Source organism: Balaenoptera borealis (assembly GCF_965194805.1).
Source record: "Balaenoptera borealis genome assembly, chromosome: 2".
NCBI classification, from domain to species: Eukaryota; Metazoa; Chordata; class Mammalia; order Artiodactyla; family Balaenopteridae; genus Balaenoptera; species Balaenoptera borealis.
Window position 1 is genome coordinate 84158039 of NC_138867.1, and position 21333 is coordinate 84179371.

The 21333-nt window shown below is 35.5% G+C and overlaps 1 long non-coding RNA gene across 1 annotated transcript; it reads right to left on the reverse strand.

The window, feature by feature from the left end:
* Nucleotides 1-514: 514 nt before the first annotated feature.
* Nucleotides 515-13289, reverse strand: LOC309622587. Its single transcript, XR_014241004.1, has 2 exons — nt 11463-13289; nt 515-11144 (listed from the first exon to the last, which is right to left on the reverse strand). It is a non-coding gene; the product is annotated as an uncharacterized lncRNA (long non-coding RNA).
* Nucleotides 13290-21333: the final 8044 nt, after the last annotated feature.

Here is a 21333-nt window from a genome sequence, read left to right on the forward strand (position 1 = left end):
AATGTCATCTTAGTATATTTTAGTAGATGATATGCATATATCATGTTGTTTACATTACAAAAATACCGCAAGTCAAAATACTTAATCTGGTTTATCCATTCATTAACTATGTGACCATGAACAGATTATTTATCTCTCTTAGCATCAGTTTCCTTTGAATAAATGTTTTAAACTGTATAAGGCCTAGTTTTTTGTCATTTACTGAGTACTTAATGGAAAAAAAATGAATATGTTGAAGGAAATTCCTTAACAGTTATGAACGTGGCTGTTTTCTATAATTATACACCTGTTATCTTTGAATATTTCTCAGGAACCTTAATCTGTCTACTACCTGGTGACGAGATCTTTTGCCCCAACCTACTCTTCACAAACATCTTCCAGATCTGTGCTTTTTAATCCCTATTGTCCCTCACTACAGTTCCAGAGATATTTTAAGACTGAAACTTTAAAATCATTTATATGCTGTAAGTGGCAAGATACCTTTTTTTTTTTTTTGTAGCATTTCTTACATATCTTTTTCTTAAACATCTTTATTGGAGTATAATTGCTTTACAATGGTGTGCTAGTTTCTGCTTTATAACAAAGTGAATCAGTTATACATATACATATGTCCTCATATCTCTTCCCTCTTGCGTCTCCCACCCTCCCTATCCCACCCCTCTAGGTGGTCACAAAGCACCGAGCTGATCTCCCTGTGCTATGCGGCTGCTTCCCACTAGCTATCTATTTTACGTTTGGTAGTGTATATATGTCCATGGATACCTTTATTTATGAAGGAAATACTTTGGCTTGACTGACAGTGAGGTGACTGAGAATTAAGAGGAGATTAAGAAATCAAGAAACAAATGAGGTAAATATTGTGTCAACTACAGACATTGGTTAGGTATTATTCTGTCAGGTGATATGTAAAGAATTAGGCAAGTAGATGAGCAATATTAATTACAAGGAGTCAAATATCTTGGTTAGTAGAAAAGAAAGCATACTTTCTAATCCAGCAATATAATAACTTTTCTAAGATAGATTCATTTACTGTTTTATATGTTGAATTACATTAAGTCATTCAACTATGCCACTGAGAATTATATGAAACATTGAAATCCATATCAAACCATTATTAATGCATTAGAATAAATACCTTTTTTCATTGAAGAACTTGCATGAATTTTGAGTCTATTCTGACATAAGATGTACATAGGTATTTTTCTCTCAAAAATATTCATGTATTTTAATCAAATGATCACTAATGTCTTTGCATAATGAGTCAAGGATATATCCTTGACTGTAAATCTAATGGCAATACATTGCTTCTGTTCCTCTACTTTTGTTTGTGATGCTGCTTACGTATAAGCAATAAACATTTGAATTAACATTGCTTGCATCTACTAAAAGAAAAAAATGCCAAAATATTATTCTAATGGTTATACAAATATAAAAGTTTTATGATTTACTAAATATCAAAATAATTTTGCTGCTTAAACTGAAGGAGGAACTTGTGAGGCATATGAGTAGGAGTGGGCTTGATTAAAGAGAGACAGTCTATGATTGGTGCCATACAAAGTCACATTTCCTTCCAACAGATTACTGTGGATGGTAATTTACATAAATGTGTGCAGTTATTTCATGAGATGTTGTTTGCATAGATATTTTATACTAATATATTTGTACACCTCTGTAAGCCTAATCTCCATTAAGTTTGATTACAGTACACATTGTGTTCCTTTAATTTCCTTTGGTAAGAAACACCTGGTTGAAATTTCTGTTGTTTCTCAAACACCTTAATTAATATACTATCCATGGACTCTTGAATCAGACATTTGCTGTGCATTACTCTAAATTTAATGTCTGTGGGACAAGCAATGTAAAATTACTGAGCAGAAGTCATGTTATTGAATTTTTCCTTCACTTTTTGAGGAAATCAAGGAATGATATTTCACTGTTGTTTCCTTCATGATCTTGTAAAAGTGTATTTTATTATATCACAATTGACCTTCTCATAACCCAGCATTTCTCAGAGTGCTGTTTATCATTTGGTTTTATAAGTGAGAATGCATACCATGACATTTATACACCTTCTGGAAGAATTTACCATTTAAGCAGTACAATCTCATATGTCACATACTAACAGTAGTAGTTGCTTTTTAAGAGAAAACATATTTAGATTGTTATGCAATTTCCAGTTTTCCAGTACATTATCGTCATCAGACATGAAAACTGTGGTTTAGAAATGTTTATTTTTCAGCCAAATAGAATCTAGCTAATGCAGATGTTTTATACTCCATAAAGTAATTTAGGGAATCACTTAACAAACACATTTTCATCAGCGTTACAATGCAAACCATTTCATGGTAGTTGCATTTACAATTCAATTCCCATTAAAACAGCCTCCCAAGCTACAAATCACTGGTCTGCTAAGTACCACCTGAATGTGCCAATAGTTGCACTTAATGTGCTGTGTGGATTGTTGCAGGAAACCAGGCTCTCCTCTATACTTCAGAACTTTGCAAATACCAGGATTATGACTGTTTGTGTTTCACTTTTTGTCTTTTATTGAGAGTGGAAGAAAGAAAAAGTCTGAGGGAAAGAGAAACATGGAGTTGCCTAAAGCCACATGAAATTACCAGAAATACAATCAAAAGAAGGAAAAAATAGTTTTTGTGGCCATCCTATCACTAAGACTCTTTTGCTAAGCTCTCCTGTAGTCTCCCTCAGAACTGCCAACAAAATTATCTCTTACATTTTCCCACTCAAAGGTAGATATCATTCTTTCCAAACTCATACTTTACTCAGTTATTTATATTATTCCACTCCATAAATTATCATTTGTCTATACAAGGACACTATAAGACTGATAGGAAAAGCTCTGGAAGATATTCCCACCAGTGCCGTCTCTTTGCAAAGGACCAATCATATGCTTATAAAAACAAAAAGTAAATTAAACAGTCAAACATATTTATTGAGTACCATTGTTTGTAGAACATTAGCTATTTAAAAAGAAATGCCATTTTGAGCTGTCTATTGTAGAATTAGAAATTAACTTTGAACAATGGTAAATTAGCCCTTCCTCTTATAATAAAGTATTCTAATTACTAGATTATTAATTAAACCAGACTCAGTACCTGACATTCTACTCGCCAGAAAGAATTAACACTCTTCCACAAAGTGATTATCCAATTTTGGTGATAATTAGCACATAGCAGAATCAGATTTCTCTTTAAGATATGATTTATTCTACTTCATTTGATTCTGGGGGTCATGAAAGAAGCATTTAATGTCCCTAAAAGCCAGTCTGTTAACTTCAGTCACCAAATTACTATCCATCCTGCACATTCTTTTTTTTTTTTTTTTTCTGTAGCTGTTTCTTGTTGATTTGGTTTTCCATAAGCCATTATGTAGAACTGCATAGTATAAACCTGTCACAGTATTTCACTATATGTTATGCAGAGAGTTTCTGAAAATTTTCTCATGAAAATACTCCTTTCAACCTGTGTTTTCAACAAGAGTTATTACCCTTCATCTCTAGTGGCTGAATTATTTGAAGCTGATAAGTCACCTAATAGTTCTCAACTCCCCAAAGCACCTCCATTATGGGGAACTACTTCTGGACTGTCATTTAGTTTGTGAAATATGAAATGCTGCCATGTGGTTGCTTCTCAGAATATCTAAGAGAAGAAAATACAAATGCCAATTGCTCACTAGCTAGAAATCTTAAAAGGATGAACTTATAGTGTTCATGTTAAATTTCTCAAGAGTGATCTCACTTCAACTTATAGAGCTTGCAATCATCTGTTAATATTGTGCTTTAACATTCCAAAACTTAGTTATTAGAAATGAAATGCAGTTAAAATTATTTTTCTACTATCTTTTTATGTTATAAACTAAATATCATAGGAAGTAAACAAAATAATAAATCTAGGGGGAAAAAGTAATAATGGTGGAAATATAAATTTGGTTTGGGGCCTCACCAAACAGTTTAGAATCCTGACAAATTTCCCCATTTTCAAGACCCACACTGGTGGTAGGAAGGTATTAAATAAACATGTTCACATAGAAGAGAAAAATTTAGAGCAAATAAATAGAGCATTCGGTACATAATTTATTATCTAAAATCTAGGAATAAAGTGAAAAGCATTTCAATTTGTATTCTAGGCTAATGTTATATTTTCTGAGTAAATTTATGTTGCTTACAATCAATATTTGCTTGCATACTTTAATAGCCATAAACATTTTCTCATTGTATTACTGTATTCTGTCTGATCAAGTTTTGGGCCGTTATTTGTGTTGTTGTAGGTAAGAGATAGAGAAAAGTATTAAAAGAAGCTCCAAAATGATAATTCACTAATTTAATCAAAAAAAGATCTGGTAAGGGCAGTTAAAAGAAAGGGGTAAAGAAATATAGAAATGGGCTCAATTTTAAGAGAGAGTAAAGAGGAATGATTTGCAAGACTAAGAAATAGCCATTTTGCCACAGGAGGTGGTAACAGCCAATGGGAAGATAGCATTAGAGTAGCTGTGTTTCATTAATGTGATTTTCCTTTATCACTTTTTTGACATAATTCAGAAAAGATTTAAAATACTTTACAATGGATTTGAGTGTTTAACAGGTTTTTTACTCAAATGTGACATTGTACTGATTTTAGCTGTTAGGCAGATTGGCTTTATGCCCACTGCATATGTTAGTACAAATCTGTTTTGGAATGGTGGGAGGATATAAGTCAACATGTAAGGATGACAGCTTACACTGCTACTGAGTATACTGTAGGGATTCCATTAGGTTATTAAATTCTAATGGGTCTGTGAATCTATTTATATAGGGGTAAAAGTAATCCTAACTTTATTCTAGAAAATGGGTTGTTATTTTGAGAGAGAGAGGAGAGAGAGAATTATAAATTTGTGCAATAAAAAATTAAATTTCTTTGAATATCTCAGAATACTTTAAAATCCACGGATTTTGATTCTAAAATAATATAACACTTGCCTAGAGAAAATAGACAAATTCATGTAGATAGGTAAGTTTTACTTTGGTTTTGGTTTTTGCTTTTGCTTTAGTGAGGTGTTAAAAGGGAAGTCACTATTAATTGCTTTTGTGTAGAAATTGCTGTTCTTAACTCTTGAAGAATAAGTTATGTTTTCAGGTATTTTAAGATAAAATAAAAGGTGTTATAACCATCCTACCTATCAATATAAGATATGTTATGCTGAAGTAACAGACTATCCTACAATTTCAGTGTCTTAAGTCAACAAATATTTATAATTTGTTCATGCTGCCTGTGCATCACAGATCACTGGGTGGAGGCAGGAGGTGGGGCTGTTCTGCTCAGTGTACTCACTCAGGAACCCAGGCTGGAGTTTTCGTTTTAGCACATCCTTTCATGATGACCGCGGCAAGGAAAGAAGACAGGGTGGATTTTCCTTTTGCTCTTAACACTTCTAACTCCATGTGACCAGCATATGGCATTGGCTAAAGCAAATATATTGACAATACTTAATTTCAAGGGGACTGGTAATTGAAACCCTACATAATACCCAGATGGGGGCAGAACCAGGACTATTCGGTGAACTGTATCATTTATATATCCTTAAAAAAAAAAAAAAAGATGTCTTTTCTATAGAACTCTGTAATAGCATATAGAGCTACAGGCCAAATAAAAAGTCTGAATTTTACTAAGAAAGGAATTTTAGTGAAAAGCATAGAAACCAGATGAAAATTACAGTTTCAAATGCCAGAAGAGGAAAGAAACCTCCTCTTTCCCCCCCATAGGACATGTAATAAAACCTCAGTAACAGTGCCCAAAGGGTCCCATGTATGCTGTGTAGATTCAAACATTTTTGATGGTACTAATATATTTTCAGGTCATTAAAGTTCAACTTAGTAAGAAAAGAGATTTATTTGAGAATAAATGTGCTATCATGAGTAAATCAAATTTTCTCTAGTGAGGAATGACTAAGTCAGTGTTTCATTTTATTTTATATTCTCACCTTTATTTTTATTTGTTTCTAATTTAGGAATCTCAAAGATTCCTCCTCACTGACCTATTTTCATACCTGTTCCTATTAAACCATGGTGATATTTTCAGCAGCATCTTGTAGACTCTATTCTTTTCCTTCATAACTTCTTTTTTTACCATACTTGTTTACCTCAGGCATTTGATTATCCTATCTTGTCCATATGACCTTATAAGCAATATTTTCTCTTCCCCTCCTCCTCCTGTTGTTAAATAGTCTATTTTCCTTTCACAAAGATTTTACACACTCAGTCCACTCCATGTTGCTGTTGATGTTGCCGTTGATGTTGCCAACCTCTGCCATTATTCTGTTCCCTTTCCTTCCCTGTTCTTATTTTGAGCCATGGATTCTGATGTTTGAATTAATTAAGAACTCCTGTAGTAGAAAAGATGTATCTAGAATTCTCTTCCTGTGTTATTTCCTACAGCAATAGAGTAAGTGTGTATTTTTACTCTATGAAAGGACTGGTTTTCCAGCAGTGCCTCCATGAGAATTATTCCCCAGACAGTAAAACAAGCACCATGATATGATATGTATCAGAATGGGGCATCCCTCACCTGAGGTGACTGGAATAAGTCTTGATAGGAAGCTTAAAACATAGTAACACCTGACTGCACATTCAATGTGTTTAGAAGTTTATTTCTTCTGTCGGTGTTAATTAAAGGATTAGGGCAACATACGTAAAGGACACCATCCCTGATAACCATGGTTTTCTTATACTGCTTGAACATAAATGAATGAGATTCTGGTGAAGAAACTGGAAGGAAAGCTAGCAAAGATGATAAGCTAGTTCACCTTTCTATGGGAAAGAAAGAGACAGCAGAGGGTTATCTGATTATATAAAGAAAGGGTGGCATGGACATATATACACTACCAAACGTAAAATAGATAGCTAGTGGGAAGCAGCCGCATAGCACAGGGAGATCAGCTCTGTGCTTTGTGACCACCTAGAGGGGTGGGATAGGGAGGGTGGGAGGGAGGCAGATGCAAGAGGGAAGAGATATGGGAACATATGTATATGTATAACTGATTCACTTTGTTATAAAGCAGAAACTAACACACCATTGTAAAGCAATTATACTCCAATAAAGATGTTAAAAAAAAAACAAAAAAAAACCTTATTGCTCATGAATTTCTGTTTAATGAAAGGCACCTTTAAGAGAATTTAAAAAGTCATAGAAAACAAGAATGAATAGGCAAGTCAAAGAATAGAAAATATTTGTATAAAAAAAAAAAAGAAAGGGCTGGAGAGGAACTCAATGATCAATAGATTCAACATATTCATTGTGCATAGGAAGAAAACAAGACTTAGAGTTAAGCAAAAGTACAGATTGCACCCTTAGTTGTATTAGTTTACAAGGGCTGCTGTAACAAAGTACCACAAACTGTCTGGCTTAAACCAGAGAAATGGCTTGTCCTGCCATTCTAGAGACTAGAAGTCCAAGGTCAAGGTGTTGACAGTTTCCATTGATATAAATCAGGTGACAGTTCCAGCTGCCCTTGATAAAGTTCTTAGGTAAATCAGTCAGGCAGGAGCAATCTTACAAAAACTATGAAATGAGCTAAGCTTTTCTGCTCTATTCACAAGCTACATTCTTTTCTCTTTTATTGAAGATACATTAAAACAATTTTCTAATAAGATATATCTGAATGTGTACATGTTGGCATAGAGCCGAAAGGTACTGAGGGGCTAAATTTTGTCAAGAAAATTGTTATTCCCTGACCATGAAATCTCTTCAGACTGCTGAACATTAAAATGGAGCAATCTTTCTTTAAAATAGCTATCAAGAGTAAGGGGAGGTGAAATAATATATCCTCCACCAACTCTCTGAGAAAAATCATTCTACTTTGTCTATCAATTCAGCTCAAGGGAATGGTTTGATGTTATTTCCACTATAGCAGTCTATCACAAAGATCATCAGATCTGAAAGAACTTAGCTAAAGAAGCTGAAACAAGGTGCCTTCTTGTAGTCGAAAGATATATTTTCGTGGACATAAGAATCAAAGAGCTTCCTTCTCTGGTGTAAACTCTCTCCCAAAAGGTATCAAGCCAGTCCAGCACCTGAGAAATTTTAATAATTTTTACAACTTATAATATGCCTGAATTTTGAACTAATTCCTTCTATGTAATGATGGTTTTCTGAATTTTTCCTAGTATGTATGGAACATCGCAGGAACGTAATATATTTTTGTGTAAATTACTTCTGTGAGATTAGAAAATAATACTAGTGGGAGATAAGCAAATCTCTACTATCCACATATTTTGTTTCAGAAATAATTATATATATATGAGAGGGAAGTACGTATCTCTGACTTTAACAGGGAGATGGATAATTTCCTCCCTATAGCTCTCACCACATTGCTGCCAACCAACTTATAGTGCCCAACCATCATGCAAGTGTGAGAGTGAAGGGGGACCTCATCTACACACTTTTATTTTTGTTCTTTCTACCCAGCACATTTCCTCTTTGGTCACCAAATTAGCCTCTTAGTAGCTACCATCTTGCCATTAGGTAAAGTCCCCAGTGTCATATAAAAGATATTTTCCATTATGCACTAAGCTTTTCTTGAGTGTCTTTCTGGATTCACTTTCTAATACTTTCATTCTGTCTCACTGAGCTCAATTGGGCAACATATGTGTAGGAAAGATTTTTCTCTTGTCTCTTTGCATTGAAAATTTTTCTCTTCTTCCTTTGTTTCCACTATCTATACTCCACTGTTAGTGTTTTAGTTTTCTTTTTTTCTTTTTTAATCTCTCATCTCAGGCCAAACCCCTCCTTTTCCAAAGCCCAGCTCCTGAGAACCTGACCTCAACCCGGGCTCAGGTGCTCCTGCTTGCCCGAGAGGGTGTTATAGGTGGTGGTGTGCTGGAGCAGCTAAGTTGGGCTTGTGAGAGCCAGATGTGTGCATTTTTCCCAACTCTGTGTTCAGTGACTTCAGTAGCTTAGAATTGGCCATGGTGGGAGTGCTCACATCAAACATATTGGCAAACACTACAAATCAGAGCTTTTCCTCTCATTGAGGGCTAATAGGGTTATGAAGTTTCAACTATTAGTTCTGGGCTCCGTATTTCCAAATTTTCTAGTTCCCTGAGTGGAAAATGGCAACCCTAGTGACTTTCATCATCCTGCAACCCTGCCTTACTTGCTAGCTTAGACTATTATGAATATACAGTACTTTTATTATATCAAGTGCATGTTTGGGGGGATATATCTGAAAAATAAATTCTGAGAAAATGGGTTACTGGGTTAAAAGATACATAAAATAAACATTTTTAATTTTGATAGATAATGCCTAATTGTTCTGTATTTCAAGATTTTGAACTTCTGCTAATAGTGCAGAAAAGTGCATGTTTATTTCTCCACATTCTCACAAGGAATTGGTGTCTCCAAATATTATTTAACTATTCTGAGAAAAAATATTCTTTTGGTTTTTATTTCTTTCACTACATGTTATATTGACTTTTCTTATGTATCATTATTTCTTGGAGATTTTATATTTATTTGTTACACTGTTTTTTATTTCTAGCATTTCCTTTTGCCTAGAGTTTCATCTCTCTGCTTACATTATCTATGCATTCTTGCATGTTGTTCACTTTTTCCATTAGAGGCCTTGCCATATTAATTATAGTTATTTTACCTCCCTAGTCTGATAATTCCAATATCTCTGCCACAACTGAGTCTGATTCTGATGCTTGTTTTTTTTTCTTCAGACTGTGTTTTTTGCCTTTTAGCACGCCTTGTCATTTTTTGTTGAAAGCCAGGCATGATGTATCAGGTAAAAGGAATTGAGGTAAATTGGCCTTTAGTGTGAGGTTTATCTGTCCAGGAGTTAGGCTATATTTACTGTTTGCTGTAGGTGTCAGAGGCTAAATGTCCTCTAGTGTTCTTGTTTTTGTCTCTTCTGTTGTCTTTAGGTTTCCCTAAAGACTCTTTTTTTTTTAATGTTGATATACTCTTTTTTAAAATTTTTATTGGGGTATAGTTGATTTACAATGTTGTGTTAGTTTCAGATGTACAGAAAAGTGAATCTGTTACACAAATATATAAATCCACTCTTTTTTAGATTCTTTTCCCATATAGGCCATTACAGAGTATTGAGTAGAGTTCCCTGTGCTATACAGTAGGTCCTTATTAGTTACCCATTTTATATATTGTAGTGTGCATGTGTCAATCCCAATCTTCCAATTTATCCCTCCCCCCCATTACCCACTGGTAACCATAAGTTTATTTTCTACATGTGTAACTCTATTTCTGTTTTGTAGGTAAGTTCATTTGTAGCCTTTTTTTCAGATTCTACATATAAGCAATATCATATGATAGTTGTCTTTCTCTGTCTGACTTACTTCACTTAGTATGACAGTCTCTCTTGAAATAGGAATGAGCCTTGCAGTTCTTTCAGCTGTAACCCCTCGTAATTATATAGGATCCCAATTAATGTGATGGTGAGGTGTGGGGGAGAGGAAGCATCTATAATTCCATAAATAGGTTTCATTCTTTGAATGAACCCATGCCCCTGGGCTGTGATCTGCACTCGTGCTTCTCACTTTTTTGTCTTCCCCACCTTGGGTGACGCAGGAAGGCTAACGGGGGCTGGGGTTGGGTGCTTCTCTTCTCGTTGGTCAGTTAGGCTCTGGTAAAATCAAACTGGCCAGGCTCTGATAAAATAGTTTCCTTTAGGGACAGACATTTGTTAAGAAGAACAGAAGCTCTGGACATATTTCAAAACTGGTACTTCTCCCCTTCCCCTGCCAGAAGCATGAGGGGACTTTTCTCCACTTTTCACAACGAGAACCTGGTGAGATTTCTAGAGGTAAAACTCATGAAAGTGTGGCAGTCCATTTAAGGTTCCTACTGATACTGTCTCCAGCTTTGGGCATCTGCTCCCTGTATAAGTTGTGATTCTCTGTGTTCACCTGTGTCTCCAGTTTTCAGGGCAGCAGTTTTCCCTATAACCACAATTCTCTGATAAATTAAAGAAAAATTGTTGATTTTCAGGTTTTTTTCAGCTTTTATCCTGTTATGAGGATGGAAGTGATGCCTTCCCAACTCTTTACATGTCATACCAGCCCATTTTATATTTACTCTTTTCAGAAAACTTTTAATTGTTAACATGTTTAAAATTATTAAAACATTATGGGGCTTCCCTGGTGGCGCAGTGGTTGGGCGTCTGCCTGCCAATGCAGGGGCACGGGTTCGAGCCCTGGTCTGGGAGGATCCCACATGCCGCGGAGCGGCTGGGCCTGTGAGCCACAAGTACTGAGCCTGCGCGTCTGGAGCCTGTGCTCCGCAACAAGAGAGGCCGCGACAGTGAGAGGCCCGCGCACCGCGATGAAGAGTGGCCCCCGCTTGCCACAACTGGAGAAAGCCCTCGCACAGAAACGAAGACCCAACACAGCCAAAAATAAATAAATAAAAATAAATAAATTTATAAAAAAAAAAAACAAAAACATTATGAACCCTATTTCACTTCTCCATTGGGAAAGAAACTTTAGGGTACAGCTTAGAGGCTAGGAAATCAGACTTAAATTGCATATCCCATGACTAAGCAGTGCATTTTTGCACCAAGACCTAAGGAACATAATTAACCTATCTTTGCATCAGTTCTTCCACAAAATCTGTTCATCTTACACAAAAAGAGTAATAATAACTTTCCTATAACATACAGGTGATTGTATGTTCTTTTATTTGATAAATACTAGTTATCTAGACTGGAGGTTGGCAAGCTACGATCTGTGGTCGAAATCCAGCTCACTACCTGTTTTGATGATTAAAGTTGCATTTCTAACAGATGGTCAGGTGATGCTCATGCTGCCGGCCCAGGAACCACCCTTTGAGAACCACTGATCTAAGCTCTTCTGCAAAAGAACTATAACCGTCCTAAGAAGTTGAAGCTTATATCTACTTCCTTTTCCCTGAGCTCAGATGAACTTGTTTTGTTTTGAGTCTATTTTCTCATGAAAGAAAAAAAAAAGAATCTCTAAACTCAGGGACACAGCTGAGAGTAGAAAGCCTAACATGACCTCACCTGAAATCTCTCTAGTTTAACCCTTGTCTCCACCTGTGGAAGCCATTAAACATTCCCAGCTCCCCCTTCCTCCATCTCCGCCACAGGGGGTGCCCCAGGCAGCGTCTCCACCATCATGCAGCCTCCTGGAATCAGATGCTTTTACAGTCTCCTCACTGTGGTAAGAGTAAATCTTTTGTGATATTGACCCGGGAATTTATAGGTAATGTTAACTGAAAGCTAGAGGAGCTCTGTGTGTGAAAGGAGGAGTTAAACAGTTTTCTACTGGGAGGCTTTTCTTTTTGACGGAGTCCAAAGTATCATACTATGACTTAGACATACGTTGTAGTTGGATTGACTTAGTTGAAAGTGTACACAGTTGTAGGTATTGGTTTTAGGGATTATGGGCTGATCCTGTCACTGCATTTAAAATGAAAGAAAAACACATTTTAAATGATCAGCTTTACCTACACTTTTTGTTCATAGTAGAGTTTCTTAGATTTTAAATGGTGTACAATAGATGACATAAATTATAGCTTTTAATCAGGCTTCTTAAAATTTCCATGAATTGAATTACATAAGTATCTATCGTGCACTTGCTGTATATTAGAAACTGAGAAATATCAACCAAAAAATTGGTAAGAGGCTTTCTTGTTTTGATACATTTATGTAAAGGCAGAATAAACTTAGTATATAAATAATACAGGAAATAATAAGTAAATTACCATATAAATAATACAATGCAGACTTAGATAAATCTACATATAAATGTATGAACATATAAATGTATGAACGATCAAAGAAGAGGAGAAACACCTGTGGCCAAGGGAAGTCTAGCCAGTTACGTTGAGAATGTAATGTTGGCCATGGGTCTTGAACAATGGCAGTATTTCCACAGGTGGGCCTGTTGGATGAGGGCATTTAAGTTAATAGAAACAGCATGAGCAAAATCAAGAAGTCAAAGTTTGAACTATTTAGGATGGTAGGTAATATTGTTTGGCTGTAGATATATAGGGGAGAAATAGGTGATGAAACTAATACATGTAGATTTTGTGGAATATGTACTTAATCTGGGTTGGGATAAGTAGCAGTTTTTGAGCAGGAAAAGATTTGTTCAGAAACAAAGTACAAGTTGTCAAAGCTGGCAATGAGTTTTGTGCTCTGTGGGGATAAATCAGAAAATAAGATTATGAGTATCTGAAATAGGGTAGTGGAAGTTATAATAAAGGTGGGAAATTCAGTACCATATTCATGGAATATATAAATATGTACATATATATATATATATCTTGTTATAGAATCAGAGGTTTAATATATAAGATTTCAGGTATGTATACAATCATATAGTTAGAAAAAGTGCTTGGAAAAAAACAAAGTATACAGTTTGGTCTTTTTTCTATATTGCTGACAAATGGTAGAAACATGGAAATATGCATGCTAAAGTATTAACAAGGAGGTTCTCTGAGAAATGATATCAGGAGTGATGTTTCTTTTTCCTTTTTGCTATTTTCTGAAAGAATAGGTGAGTTGTATTATAAATATCTTGAAGTTTAATATTTTTGAACCACATGTGTACTCAACTGAAATTCTTTGTTAATCTAGGCTATTTATTTGAAAGTCCTCTTCAGTGTGTGGTGGACTATTTGTTAGGTTAAAGGAAGTATGACAGCATAGTAATATTGACTACTCATTCATTAACATTATTTGAGTCACTTTTCTTACTTTATAATACCATGCTAACTGAAATCCAGTATATGCATTTTTCCCACTTAGTATTGTTATTTATTGTGGAAATTAGTAAATGTCCCCTGGGACACAAATATGAAAAGTATTAAGGATAAAGATGTTAAGACATATTACATTTAGGAGGATTCAGTTTTATGTTTTAAGGAAAATGGAACTTGTTACAATGCTATTAATATTTTCTTTTAGTTAAGCATCATATAAAAACAACATTATCATGCTTGAATGCCAAAAGAAAGCATTCTTACATAGTACTTGGCATTTATTAGTTCACATGGGAAAAAGTGGGGGAGATAAAACGTGGTAGTGATGGTTGTAACTGTTTTGGGGATTATGGTGGTTCTATTTACATTTTATTCAATTTTTCTACATTTCCAAGCATTCCTTAAAAAACATAAAACATACATTTCTAAAATAGTGTAAAAAATTCTTAGAAAGTGTAATGTTTAATTTTATGTGTCAATTTGACTAGGCTAAGGAATGCCCAGATTGCTTGTAAAATATTATTTCTGAGTGTGTCTGTGAAAGTGTTTCTGGAAGAGATCAGCAGCATTTGAACTGGTGAATTGAGTAAAGCAGATGGTCTTCTGTAATGTGGGCAGCACCCAGTCCAGTGAGGGCCCATATAGAACAAAAAGGCAGAGGAAAGGCTAATTTGTTGTCTCTACTTGAGTTGAGGCCCATCTTCTCCTGCCCTCAGACATCATGCGTGCTCCTAGTTCTCAGGTTTTCAGCCTCCAACCAGGACTTACACCATTAGCCCCCCATTCTTAGGACTTCAGACTCAGACTGAACTAAACTACCAGCTTTCCAGGTTCTCCAGAAACAGATCATGAGGACTTTTTGGCCTTCACAACAATGTGAGCCAATCCCTGTGATAAACAGACAGACAGACAGTTAGATAAACAGATCGATCAATCCTCCCTCACTCTCTCCTTCCCTTTCTTCCATTCTGTTTCTCTGGAGAACCCTAATACAGGGTTAATCATGCAGGTGGTAGCCATAGTACTATATTTTTATAAAGTTAATAAATTTGAATAGGTAGAAACTTAAGGCTCTAACTTCTGATGCTTATTTCGAATATGTGACTCATTTATTTACTTACTTAATGAAACAAAATAAACCTACATATATACATACCCCAACCGGAACTGCTGGTGTGGATTGAGTGTGTGATTGATTATAGGATCTGGATAATATGTCATCCCTATTCTGGAATACCATACAATATTAGAGACCTATACATTCACAAGCAAAAAATGATGGTAAAATCTGCTAAGTGTTTAATACAGAAGTATACAAAGTTCTGGGGTAAAACAGGGTAGAAAACACCCATTACTTCCCAGGGAGGTAGAGGTTAACGTATCAGAAGAAGGGATATTTGAACTGAGTAATTAAACGTTTGAAAGGGGCATAGGAGTGCAGAACAAATACAAAAAGAAGAAAAATGTGCAAGAGAGACATTAAAGAGTATGATATGCTCCTTGAATAAGGAGACATACGTCATGACCAGGACATATCGTAAGTTTGGGTAGAGGCAGAAAATGAAGCCAGATTAAATTAAGACAGATTGGGGACTTATGGTAAAGTTCTGTAGGCTAAACAATTTAAAACATACCCTGATGTCACAGGACTTACTAAAGATGTCTTAAGCCGAGAATAATTTTGTTTTTATTTGGTGGTGCTAAAAAACAAAATTTAACCATGTAAATTTAAAAGATCTAAAACACTTCATTAAATGATTGATGAATTGGGCAGCATCCCATCTAGCAAGTAGAGGGGAGCTCCAAAGGAGTACAAAAAGGGAAGTGTTTTCAAAGGCGGGACAAGGAAGTCATTAACAGAAAAAAGCATTATTTCACATTAGGTCACCTAGCTTGTGAGGGAAAAGGGTCTTACTTGGTGGGTTACTTCTTCTTTCTTTGGGGGTTGGAGCAGGTCCATGTGACAGTACCTCCTTGGTGCTGACCAGAAAATTGCTGACTGACCAATTAAGACAACATTTCTGGGGGAGGTTGAATCTTCAATTAGGTTAGGTATTAAACCTCAGTTTGGTGGCATGGTCTAGCATAAGTGACTCCATTTGGGCCCTGTGGTTTCTTTTTAACAGTCAATGTAGGGTAATGGTGGGAAAGGGAAGAGATTCGTTACAGAGGGGCCAATTGAGAACTAATTGCGAACTAATCACCCTGAGACAGAAGAGCATGTTTTTCTCTCTCTACCCTAGGGAACTCTTTAGATTAGGGTATATTTCTAAACACTTTATTATTAGCTAGGTGATTATAACTTCTGTAGAGTTGCATAACCAATCATATTGCTAAACTTGTGTATAGGTGATGATTAAACCCGAATCATAGAAAAGTGTTCCAACTTCTAAATGACAAGTTTTCTTCTATGGAAACCCTACTCCAAGTACTAGATCTGGGGGGTAGGGGGTAATGGGGGGCAGTGTTCAGGGTCGGTTTTCTCAGGGTTATTCAACTAAATCATTTGCTTCCCCTCAATTAGTTTTTCTCTTTTACCCCAAACATTTTATTTATTCTCTAGTACAAAAAATTTGATTTTTACATTTTTCTCATTATTCCCAGTGTTTTTATTCATCCATAAACTTTATGCCTGGAACTTACAGAAGTTTTTTTTAAATACTAAAATACTGGTATTTAAAGGGATGAGAGGGAGCAGGGGAGGGAGGGATCCCGGACCATGACCAGAACAACAGCAAAACCTATTTTTCAAGCTCTTTTCTCCTTTCTCTGCTATGACCTCCAGAGTCTACTGTGAAATCTGCAGCCTTTCCACCTTCTCGGGGGAGGGCTAAGACTAAGGAACTTAAAATACCTGTCAATGCAGCCCAGTGACCTGAAATGCCTGCGGTCCTGGGCTTTGTCCCTAAGGAATCCTGCTGTCAGTAACTGCCTTGCGTCTGTGCTCATCAGATCCTTTCTTTTGAAACTTTGTAGCATTTGCTCGTTTACCTTTTGTAATCTTTCCCCTCTAAAAATATTAATCATTTCCAATTAAATGGAATTTAAATTTCTTTCTGTAGAGATATTGAAGAAGGTGACTGGCTAAAAAGTGATTCTCTTTGCAGCTGAGTTGAGAAACCATTCTAGTTCTTTTTCAGAATAATGACTGTGATCTAGTTCTATACAATGCTTATTAAGAGGATATTTAAAGAATCATAATAAAGATGTGTTTAATGTAAAATGTCCTCAGTGGACTTGGGTCACTCTCTGAAAACTATCTGTGATAGTCTGGCCCTATTAAAACCAGAGTGGGCTATGTCTCAAGCTTTATGAAATATGAATAATATTGTATCACACATTTGCATAGTCACACATATACATATAAGTAATCTATGTATTTTATACTCTATTTTTGTAAAAATCCACAAACATACATGTATCTTACTAATTATTTTCATAAAGCTTAAAATGAATGGTTAACAATTTGATAAAATTTTAAAACAATTTTGAGATACATATACTAAAACCACATATAAAAATACGTATAGCCTGAATTAAGCTATTATACTATAATATTGTATTTATCCAATAGGATAAAAATCTTTCCTAATGTCTGTTGGAGGTTGTGTTACACCATCAGCCAATAAACAGAAACATAAAGTTTAAACATGTTAGTTCTGCTTAATATATAATCATCTACCCTTTTTGAAGAGGCAGATTCAAAGACAGTTTATTCTTATATAAATTCACAAAGGTAATTTTTATGTAATATAGGAATAACAGTTTTCTGTTAATGAGATTGCTAATTTACTGGACCACAAACAGAAATGTAGTAATGAATAACCATGAGAGATTTTATATCCCTACAATTCTTACCAATTGATAATACCTTTCTTGTACATCTACTGGTACACAATATTAAAAAATGTGTGATTCTAGAATTTAATCTCTTTAAATGAAATTCTGAGCCTGAAATTTTATCCAAAACATACTATCCCATCTACATTTTATATTACGCAGTGTTAAAGAAGTATATAATTCAGGTATGTTTTGGAAGAAGTAAAATTAAGTAGCTATTGTAGACATGAGGTAAAATTTACCACATTTCTGGGTATTTAAGCTCGAGATATATTTGAGAAAAGGGAATGAGATACCAGTTAAGCTGTATAAACCAACCACTGATATTTAATATAAACAATCACTACATTATTCTTATTCTAGATCTCCTCAACTATATACCGATTTATACTTTAAGAAAAAGAACTTCTATTAGCATTATAGTGAAAATTTAAACTAACAAAGAAAGAAACTAAAACCTTGGACTGTGAGTTAGAAGATTGTTCTTCTAACTCTGGCACTGACACAAATGAGAAATAGGATTTTTGGCAAGTTGTGTGACCTCTCTAGACCTGAATTTCCACATTTATAACATCAGAAGTTTAGCATAAAAATATTTTTAAGGTTCTTTCCAGCATTATTTTCTATGACTATGTTTTCTTCGCACTAGCAAAATTAAAAGAAAAAATACTCTAAGCTAAACGTATACTCTAAATAGTATCAGGAGAACAAGCCAGAGGAGATGGACCAGGGACAAGTGGGGGAGCATCACATGAAGTGATACCTCTTTCTGACTATTGTATGGGTTTTAAGGCTATGCTCACACACTCCTTTCCCTAATGTTTTTCCAGACTGATCTTAAAAATAATCAGGCCAACCACTAACTACCTTAAGATAGTTGGTGAAAGGCTCCACTTTTGGAGAACATGTTCAAGTGGGAGAATAATCCTTCTCTTGTTTATATACCTTTAATTTTAATTCCAAATACACATGGAACTCTACCAGGAGAGGTGGTGAGGAAGTCATGATTTCAGATCTTGTGTAGTTAACAATTTGGTAGGGAAATGGTTGAAGTCAAAACCATATGAAAACCAAATGAACTGTGAATCAAAGTTATTATATCCTAATCACAACTGATAACAGTTTTATAGGTAGCTATTCTAGATCTTGAGACTTCTGAGGTGACCTTCCCTCTCCTTCCCACAGTCAAGCCAGTACATATCTCTAAGGTCATTTACAGCTCCTTCATTAAATTTTTTTTTGTACATTCCAAGTGGTGTGTCCCTTAGGATATTGAGCTTGGTTTTACACATCTTGAAAATACTGACAAAAATACTGGCGATTACTTGTTAATCACCATGGTTTTAACATTGTTGACTCAGTTTTTACCGCTCTGTTTCAGTTATCATTTTTAAGAGAGTCCTTTTTTATTTATTTTGTTTTTAGACCATAAAACTAAAGCCTTTTTTTCCCCTACCATCTGTACTCACTTGACAGCTCGATGCAAATCACACAGTGTAGTTTCGATGGTTCACTGCTTTCTATCTACTTTTGGTTGTATCTCATGAATTCCCTTGATGTTCTTCTAAGAAGGAAGCTAAATTTTTATTACTGTCTTGTTTTCTTTTACTCAAAAAGTAGATAGAGGTCATATCCTAGGACGCTTTTCAAAAACAAACATAGAAAGTATATGGACTAATAAAATGGGCTTGTATAGCATTTTACCATATAAATTGATGCCTCACAAAAATCAAGTTGTATTAAAAGTAGCTTAAAAAAACTAATTTTTTTTTACGCCTTATACTCTTACAAACTTCTCAGTAAAGAATATATGTTTATGTTAGGACTTCCGTGGTGGTCCAGTGGTTAAGATTCTGCGCTCCCAATGCAGGGGGCCCAGGTTCGATCCCTGGTCAGGGAACTAGATCCCACATGCATGCCACAACTAAGAGCCCACGTTCCACAACTAAGACCCAGTGCAGCCAAATAAGTAAATAAGAATATATGTGTGTCTATAAGTTAAGTTTAGAAACGATTAGTTTGTTACGGCCCAAACAACTGTAGAAAAGCTTGAACAATTCAATCAACAGAACATTCCATTTAAATAAAATTATTTTGTGGGCTTCCCTGGTGGTGCAGTGGTTAAGAATCCGCCTGCCAATGCAGGGGACACGGGTTCAAGCTCTGGTCCGGAAAGTTCCCACATGCCACGGAGCAACTAAGCCAGTGTGCCACAACTACTGAGCCTGCTCCCTACAGCCCACAAGCCACAACTACTGAAGCCCGCGCACCTAGAGGCCGCGCTCCGCAACAAGAGAAGCCCCTGCAATGAGAAGCCCGTGCACCACAACAAAGAGTAGCCCCCGCTTGCCGCAACTAGAGAAAGCTCGCGCACAGCAACAAAGACCCAACACAGCCAAAAATAAATAAAATAAATAAAAATTTTTTAAAAATTATTTTGCAATATCTTCCTTAATTAGCAATTGATTTGTGTGTTGGCATCAACTACACTGGAGTGGTTAATTCTCATATATTATTTTTTCACAAATGTTTCCAACACAAAATCTTATAATTTTAATGCACAATAGTTTGTTTAAGGCAATGCCTAGATTTTCAAACATTTTTCCCTACTATAACTGAACACAATGGTCCTTCTCAATACCTATGTATGATAGGTACCTACAAATTTTAAGTGCACAAGGAGAAGATTTTTAGTTATTTTATACAGTCCTATAACAATCCAATTTTTGGACTCATCATCAAACCAAAGGTTTCCTTGTGTTTATTGCAGTTATATTAGTCGGAGTTCTCTAGAGAAAAAGAACCAATAGGATAAATATGTATATATATATGTGATATATAGTATATAAAGAGGAGACTTATTATAGGAACTGGCTCATGCTAATAAGTCGCACAAACTGCTGTCTGCAAGCTGGAGAACCAAAAAGCCAGTGATGTAATTCAGTCTAAGTCTGAAGACCTGTGAATCAGGGGGCTGAAGGTGGAAGACCTGCTCTGTGTGTGAAAGCCTGAGAACTAGGAGCCCCAGTATCCAAGGTCAGGAGAAGATGGGTCTCAGCTCATGCAGAGAGCACAAATTAGCCCTTTCTCTGCCTTTTTGTTCTCTTTGGGCTCTTAGTGGATTGAATGATGCCCTTCCACATTGAGGAGGGCCATCTGCTTTCCTCAGTTCACCAATTCAGATGCTCATCTCTTCCAGAAACACTCTCCTAGACACACTCAGAAATAAAGTCTTACCAGCTATCTGGGCATTTCTAGAAAAATCACACTGCCTTTTGTAGAAATTTCATATAACAAATAATACAGTATATAGTCGTTTTTATCTGGCTCCTTTCATGTCACATGGTTTGAGATTTGTCCATGTTGCTGCATGTCTCAGGTGTTTTTTTTCCCCTGAATATATTCCATTTTATGGATATACCATATTTTGTTTATCCATTAAAGAGTTGATGAACATTTGGATGATTTCCAGTTATTGGCTATTATGAGTAATGGGATAATGAATATTTACATATAATTTTGTGAACATGTGTTTTCATTTCTTTTGGGTAATAAAATATGGGTCACGTAGAAACTGTATGTTTAACTTTTTAAGAAAGAACCAAACTATTCTAAAATGACTGTTACATTTCTACCTGCAAGGTATGAACCAGTTTCTCTACATCCTTGCCAACATTTGCTATTAGTCTTTTAAAATTTTTATCCATTTTAGCAGTACCTCTTTTGGTCTTAATTTGTATTTCCCTAATGGTGTCTC